Below are 8,231 nucleotides of genomic sequence, written 5' to 3'. Positions count from 1 at the left end.
CAGGAATGAAGTGGAACACATGCCGGCCAGTCTAAGTATTCCGGAGCAGTAGTAACTGGGCTAGCAGCACTCCGGTAAACCGGGCTGTAGCAGACTACCATGGCTCAGTGGAAGCACTAGACTACATTTCCCCATAAGAGAGGCTACCAAGGATAAAGAGCTAGGTTGTCGGATCCCACACATACCAAGCATTTCAATCATACACACAATATGCTCGATATGTGTAAATACAACATGGCATCACAATAGAACTCTACGACTCAAAGTATTTATTCATTAGGCTCCGAAGAGCCAGATATTACAAACATGGGTCTCATGACCCAACCTACAGAGCATACAAGCAACAAGCACATGCGGAAGCTTAACTTGTCTGATTACAGATAACTACAAATGTAAAAGGCTGAGAAGCCTGACTATCCACAAGACCCTCCCAAGGGTACAAGATCGTAGCTGAGGTAACAAGCTAAACGTCGAAGTCCATGGGGAACTACTAGCAAGATTGAAGTCTCTCTGCAAAATATAAAATAAGCAAACGTGAATACAAATGTACCCAGCAAGACTTACATCAGAACTATCTACATATGCATCGGTATCAACAAAGGGGTGGTGGAGTTTAACTGCAGCAAGCCAGCTTTGACTCAGTGGCTAACCTGAACTACAACTGCAAGTAACTCTTTGAGGTGGCGCACACGAGTCTACATATTCACCATAGCAATACACCACTATGGATCCGCTCCCGTCCCCCTACAAGAATGCCATCCATAGCACTCATGCTTATCTTGCGTATTTTAGATTATCCATTTTCACTTGTCTATGAACTGTACATGCAACCCAAAAGTCCTTTACCGCGAACACGGCTATTCGAATAGATGATGTTAACCCTGCAGGGGTGTACTTCTTCACACACGCTCTCGCCACTTACCACCATGTACACATCGTGTATCTCGGCAACCTTCAAGCGGAAGCCTGGCGAGGGAGTCGGCCACGACCTGACTAACCACACAAGTCTCTAGTCCAGGTTTATCGCCTATGCGGGTTGCATCCGCAAGGAGATCCGGCCGGGGTGTCGCTCACGACCCCAAACGATGTGAGCAGGGTTCCCAAGCCGACCATCCGGGTGCCACTTGCTACACCGTGCCACTATGCCTAGTCTGTCCCAAGCCCACCTATACAGGGTGCCACTTGGTAGACTACTAACACTACCTACAAACACGAGAAACTAGTTGCAACTCCTGGACAGAGATCAGGTTGATTAATAAGTCGAGAGGGGCACTTAAGCATTCCAATGCGTGGTAGTAACTGTTCATCGATCACTAACATAGAACTCAGTTACTGAGGACGGCTGCAATGAGACAACCCACCATGTACTCCTACATGGCCTCTCACTGCTACCTTTACCAAATCGTGTTCACACACTTAGCTCTCAGCAGTAGGACATGTTCACCACATTCCAGTTCATCCCCGATGAATCAGACCTGACTCAACTCTAAGCAGTAGCAGGCATGACGAACAAGCATGAATGAGTAGGCACATCAGGGCTCAAACAACTCCTACTCATCCTAGTGGGTTTCATCTATTTACTATGGCAATGAAAGGTCATGTAGAGGAAACGGGGTTCAACTACCGCAGCATGTAACAGTTGAATCGTTGTTGTCCTAATGCAGTAAAAGAGAGCAGGAGCGAGAGAGGGGGATTCTATCGGAATGAAGAAGGGGGTTTTGCTCGCCTGGCACTCCTGAAGATAATATAGCTCTTCATCGGTGTCATCAATCTCATCGTCGGAACCACGTCTACTGAGGGGGGACAACTACCCGCAACAGAGAAGAAACACAATCAATGCAATGCAACAATATGATGCATGAACATGACATGGCAATATGATGTGATTTGAGCTAATGCAACTAAAACCAGAAGGGTTTGAGCGAATTTGAACCAAGGGTTCAAATTCAAAGTCAAGTTATGAATTTATAATGTGCATTATCATGTTTTGATCTATACATCAAGGTTAAGTTGCTTTGTCAAGCTTAAGTCATTTTCTGCAATTCCTGGTTATTCTAAATGCCGGAAATGCTTTACTGCGTAAGCAAGGTCAACTTTGACGTCAGCAGGTCAACTGGGTTGACCCGGGTCAAACCTGGCACTGGGGTCCACATGTCAGTGAGATAGAGAGTTAACAGAGGGGGTTATAACAGTGGGGGTCCCATATGTCAGTGGCTGAGTGCTAAACTAATCGCGTGATTAGTCGGCTAATTAGGCCGGCCACATCAGCAGTTGACGCCGGCAACCAAGAGCACAGCGGTGGCATGCCAGAGTTTCTCAGGACGGCGCTGCAAGCGATGGTTTGCGGTGGGGTTTGGCTCTACGGCGATTTGGCGTCCGCGCGCATCTAGTGGAGCAACCGGGAGGAGCAGGGGTGGTCCGAAACGTCGACTGCAACGACGGCAGGCGGCGGCCGGAGTTGCACCTCGACGGAACCGGCGCGGTGGTGCACGAGGGTAGACACCGATGAGTACTGTTGGTTCCTGGAGGTGTGCTAAGCACGACGGAGTTCTTGTACGCGTGCTTTGGCAGCTATGGATGTGAGGGCGACATGGCCGGCGGACCAAGCTTCGGCCGGAGGTGGAGTCACGGCTAGGGGACGTAGAGAGGCCGGGGAAGAGAGGGAGTCGAAGCGGGCGCTCACAGGGAGGCGGCAGGGTAGCTCAGGGGCTCGGGGACGCTCCAGTTGCTGCCGATCGACGGCGATGGTCGGCGTTGCCGAAGCTTGAAGACGAGGAAGATGCCGGTGATGCAGGGCGTCCGGTGATGCTTGTCTTGGTGACGAGGTCGAGGACGGAGCGACGGAGCTCGTGGTCAGCTCAAAAGGTTGAGGGGGAGGCAGTGGTGGCGAGCGGCGGCGACGGGCGCGTTCGGGTGGACGAGCGCGAGAGAGACAGAGGAGGGAGGGCGCTTGAGGGAGAGAGAGGGAGAGGTGCAGGGGTCGTGGGGATGCGTGGCAACGCCTGGGCGCATCAGGGATGAGGCAGGCAGGTTGGAGGTGGCTGGCGCGTGCCGGCATGCCGTGGGCACGCGCCCTGTCCTCCTGGCGAGAGTAGAGGGACGACTGGCGTGGCTAGTCAGCTGGGCCGAACTGCTGGGCCGGCTGGTAAGTGGCCCAGGTAAGCCTCTTTCCCCTTTTTTTATTTTGTTTTGTTTTCTATTTCTGTAATTTTGTTTCTGATTTAGTAAAATACTAAACCAATTTATTTTCTTCTGAAAATTATTGTAGGAACTAATTGGATTATTTCAGAGCCCCACATTAAAAATCAAAATTATTGGACATATATAATATATATAACATATATATATATATCCAATGCAAATATTTATTGGATTAACTCACATGACCAAAAATAAATACTTCTGAGCTCCCAAAAATATTGGTTGGAATTTTAACTCTGGCCAATATTATTAGAGAAAAACAGGAACATTTTCTTGGGCGAAATTGAAGCAATTTTTATCTTGATCATTTTCAAAAATATTTCTGAGGCTTTCACAAGTTCCCATTTCAAATTCATTGAATTTTAAACATGATGCACACATGACTAGCTAGCCCAGAGCAAACCAGAACTAGGGATGTGACAACTCACCCCCACTAAACAAGAATCTCGTCCCGAGATTCAAGCGTAGGGTAAAAGGAAGAGGGGACTCGAACTATTACAATGTTCATGATCCAACTGCCATTCATAGGAGCGTTGATTCCTTGCTTCATGTTGATCTTGATATCCTTGCTCTCGAGATCTTCACTCAACTCAATGACGACAAAAGGATATTCCATAGGAAACGATCTCCTCGGAGATCGAGCAATTCACGATGATTGGTTGAAGGGGTTCGGGGAAATGGCATACTCAGTTCGGAAAGGAAACTATGGTTATAGAACAACTCGGCAAACGGGAGGCACATCCCAATTGATATCGAGGATATAACCTAGTGACTGAGTGTGCTCTCAAGAACTTAAGCATTTCCATACTCATCAAGGTCTTACCAACATCCGTGCCGAGGATCCTGGCAACACATCTTACTACCATGATGAATAGTGATGGACAATGCAGATGCAAAGGAAGACAACACTTTCTCATATTTCACCTTAGCGAGGACAAGGGAACGAAATCTGGATGATCGACCGAGACATTTAGCACTCCGCTTCCAATGTTCTCCTTGATGTTCTAGCTACCATTTTCATGCTTAAAAGCTCAACATGGCCATCAAGTAAAGGTCGGACTTCGGGAGCACAAGAATCCATAAGGAAAACTACGGAAGTAAATCCTACGAAATCCTTATGGGGAGGTGGCCAACTTTCTCAATCAAGATACTACAATAATAGGTCTTCCGGCTGGGTGTGTTGGCCACGACATCCACTTACCGGGTTACAGAGAGACCATTAATATAGTTCTTGGGAAACGTTCCAACCATCATATCTGCCTGTGTTTCAGATCTGGTTAGTAACAGGATACTTCAGACTCAACATGTCTGCAAAAGAAAGTTTGCAACACAATTCGACGAGATGGCGTTGCGAGATTCTCGGGGGGTGAACTATGATAGCAAGCTCCAAAACATGAGCTGGTTCTGCTACATACATGTGAACACGTTGTCCAAGACAAGCATGACCACATAGTTGTCTTACAACGAAACACTACCAAGTTCTGATTGGGAACCATCATTGCGGAGAGCGAAGTCCTGCGCATGTACCTTTGGGTCCTTAAGGATTAACACTTAAGAACTTCTTTTCCTTGAACAAATCAATCAGTGGCTTGGTGTGCTAGGGGATACATATGGAATGAAGATGATCAGTCTATCAGACCATAGAATACTTCGCACATGCATGACTGACTTGGGATGATTCCAGACGAAGCAAAAAAAAACTTTCTCAAATTCTCGGGGGCAACTTACATCAAATACACGTGAATCAAAGGAAGTCACTTCTTTCATCCAAACATAGGCTTCATGAACGGAACACGAAGATAATGCTTACAACAGTTTCCAACACTAGCTTGATGTTCAACATGAATCATGGAGGAGACAAAATGTTGCTGATGGGCTCAATAGCAACTCATCGGAATTTCCATATCACTGGACTTCCACCATTATGTGAACACAGTGATAGCATTGGTCAGACCAAAAGATGTAATGGTGTACGCTCGAGGGATCAACCACGAGTAAGACAACATTACGAACATCGTTGGTTCTGATTTGACTTGACGATAGCGCATACTCAAGTCAAAGTTTTGACAAGGCAATAGATCCAACAACTGATCACGAGGATCAATCGATGGAGATATCATCTTTTTTCAACACACACTCAACACAAGACATCCCTTTAAATGAACTAAGTTAGGCAAGCTTTTATCTTCATACTCTCCAAATTGTTGTTTAGCTTAACCAACTAGCTCAGAGGTATGCAACACAGATTCTTGGAGAAGGGGTGGTTTATAAGAAAACCAACTTGATCACGAGCTCAACATAACAGTCAGAGAGAAGCCTAGTAATACTTCCGAGAAGATATTCAGAAAATCACGAACCACCGATATGTTACTAAGCTCAAGAACAATCTCGCCTTTCAGGGCAAGACGATATGATCAAGAGAGCGAGGGACTGACACAATCCTAACTCATTGATCAAAGAGTGCACCAGGAAAAATGGACTAGGTAGCACGATTAGTCTTAGAATGATAATTCAATAACCAGCACACTAAGAATGAAATTATTGTCCTTTAACTACCAAGCAACGGGGTTGCTAAGAGTATTGATTTCATACATCATAGTTCACTTGTCGGCATTCCGGTTACAAGAACACGGAAACCGAGGAATGAACAATGATGGCAAGAGTTATTACCGCGTCAAGAATTCATAAGAGGTGGTGCAATTCTCATGACACTTTTGACATAAAGATGGTAACACTCCAAGGTAGAGCAGAGCAAAGCTGGATTGGCATTTTAATCTGCAGAATACAATTGCTTTGACCCAATCCTAGATATGGATGAGGTTCTGGAGTTTGTTTCTCCTATTCATTTTGAATTAGAACGACTTGACGGACCACAAGAATAGTAGGCATCGATAACACGAATGCACAACTAGTCCTGACTATCAATTGATAGATGGAGGTCGGGATACAACTGAAGAGGGACAACTCAAGGAATATATGATTTTCTGAGTTGTGAATGCATAGATTAATATGTCGAACAAGTGCAACATATTTCTTCCGGATAAACAATGCAGAAGGTAGATTTGGCAGAGTCACAATAAGAATGGAGAACTCATCAAGAGCACTTCTGTTGTGATCTTTTGGTTCAGAGAACTTCTGCCATAAGCAGTTCATGATATTTGGAAGAAGGAAATACCACGGACCTCGAGGACTAACGCAAAGGTTACTAATATCCTAAAGGAACGAGCAAACACTATCAACAGGAGGTAGGTGGAGTGAATCTTGGGTTCAAGGACACAGAAATAGGATACCTACTAACTAAATAACATCACGAGATGCTTTCGAGAATGGTGGCCAGAATCATCACACTAGGAATATAAAGCATGGCTGGATTACTAGGTGGTTCTCTAAGACACCTAGGGTCATAATAATAGCTTCAACATATATGTTGAGGCAACAGAGTACGTCAACTCACTGGTTACTGTGCATATTCTAACCAAAAGGACATCGGGAACGGAAGGAAAGGATTTGCAAATGCATCAGACTATTTAGAAACCTAGGATGACTCGGACAGCATAACGGTTGTAAATGCTCAGAAAAAGATTTGAGACATTCACATGGATTTGCACAGTCACTCAATAACATCATATCAAGGTTCTGGTTCAACTGATGACATATTAAAAGTAGTAGAGAGTGAATTGAGGCCTGGAACCATCAATCCTAAGATTCTACGGATTAGTAACACGTGATCCTGATAGAAAGAAGAGAAGCCTAGTTCTTATTCCCCATAGAAAAGAAGAGGTTGACTCAGATCAGAAGGGCATAAGGTAAAGGAGTAAAAAGAGCCTTACGTTCCCTTCGGCAATCAATTCCCTTATATGATTAAGCATTTCTAGACACGACTTCGACCAGTTTGGCTTGGTAATCCTACAGGCAGTCAGGCTCTGATACCAAAGCTGTCACGACCCCGATCCTAAGCCAGATCGATCTAGCATGTAACACACCATATCACTTTACGGCCTCCCGCACGGTATTCCCACGGGTGCCACCTTACCTGGCCCGGGACCGTTTGCGCCTTTTGGCTCACGAATATGATAGTGTCGCTAGCATCCATATGACAGAGAACCCGGGCCGACATGACTAGTCCTGAACCCAAAGTGGCACTAACTTACAGGGACAGGCATACATGAACCAGCATCGAACGTGTCGGTCATCAGCTTGTGAATCTGGGCTGTAGCAACTGGGCTAATAGGACTCCGCGAACCAGGGCTGTAGTAGGCTAGCAGGAGTCAGTGGAAGCACTAGACTACATTTCCCCATAAGAGAGGCTACCAAGCATAAACAACTAGGTTGTCGGATCCCACACATACCAACCATTTCAATCATACACACAATATACTCGATATGTGTAAATACAACATGGCATAACAACAAAACTCTATGACTCAAACTATTTATTCATTAGGCTCCGAAGAGCCAGATATTACAAACATGGGTCTCATGACGCAACATACAGAGCATACAAGCAACAAGCACATGCGGATGCTTAACTTGCCTGAGTACAGACAACTACAAGTGAAAAAGGCTGAGAAGCCTGAATATCCACAAGACCCTCCCAAGGGTACATGATCATAGCTGAGGTAACAAGCTAAACGTCGAAGTCCACGCGGAACTACTAGCGAGACTGAAGTCTCTCTGCAAAACATAAAATAAGCAAACGTGAGTACAAATGTAGCCAGCAAGACTTACATCAGAACTATCTACATATGCATCGGTATCAACAAAGGGGTGGTGGAGTTTAACTGCAGCAAGCCAGCTTTGACTCAGTGGCTAACCTGAACTACGACTGCAAGTAACTCTTTGAGGTGGCGCACACGAGTCCACATATTCACCATATCAATACACCACTATGGATCCGCTCCCGTCCCCCTACGAGAACGCCATCCATAGCACTCTCGCTTATCTTGCGTATTTTAGAGTATCCACTTTCACTTGTCTATGAACTGTACAGGCAACCCAGAAGTCCTTTACCGCGGACACGGCTATTCGAA

The sequence above is a fragment of the Aegilops tauschii genome, chromosome 4 (assembly GCF_002575655.3).
Source record: "Aegilops tauschii subsp. strangulata cultivar AL8/78 chromosome 4, Aet v6.0, whole genome shotgun sequence".
In the NCBI taxonomy this organism is placed as follows: Eukaryota; Viridiplantae; Streptophyta; class Magnoliopsida; order Poales; family Poaceae; genus Aegilops; species Aegilops tauschii.
This window is presented reverse-complemented; position numbering follows the sequence as displayed.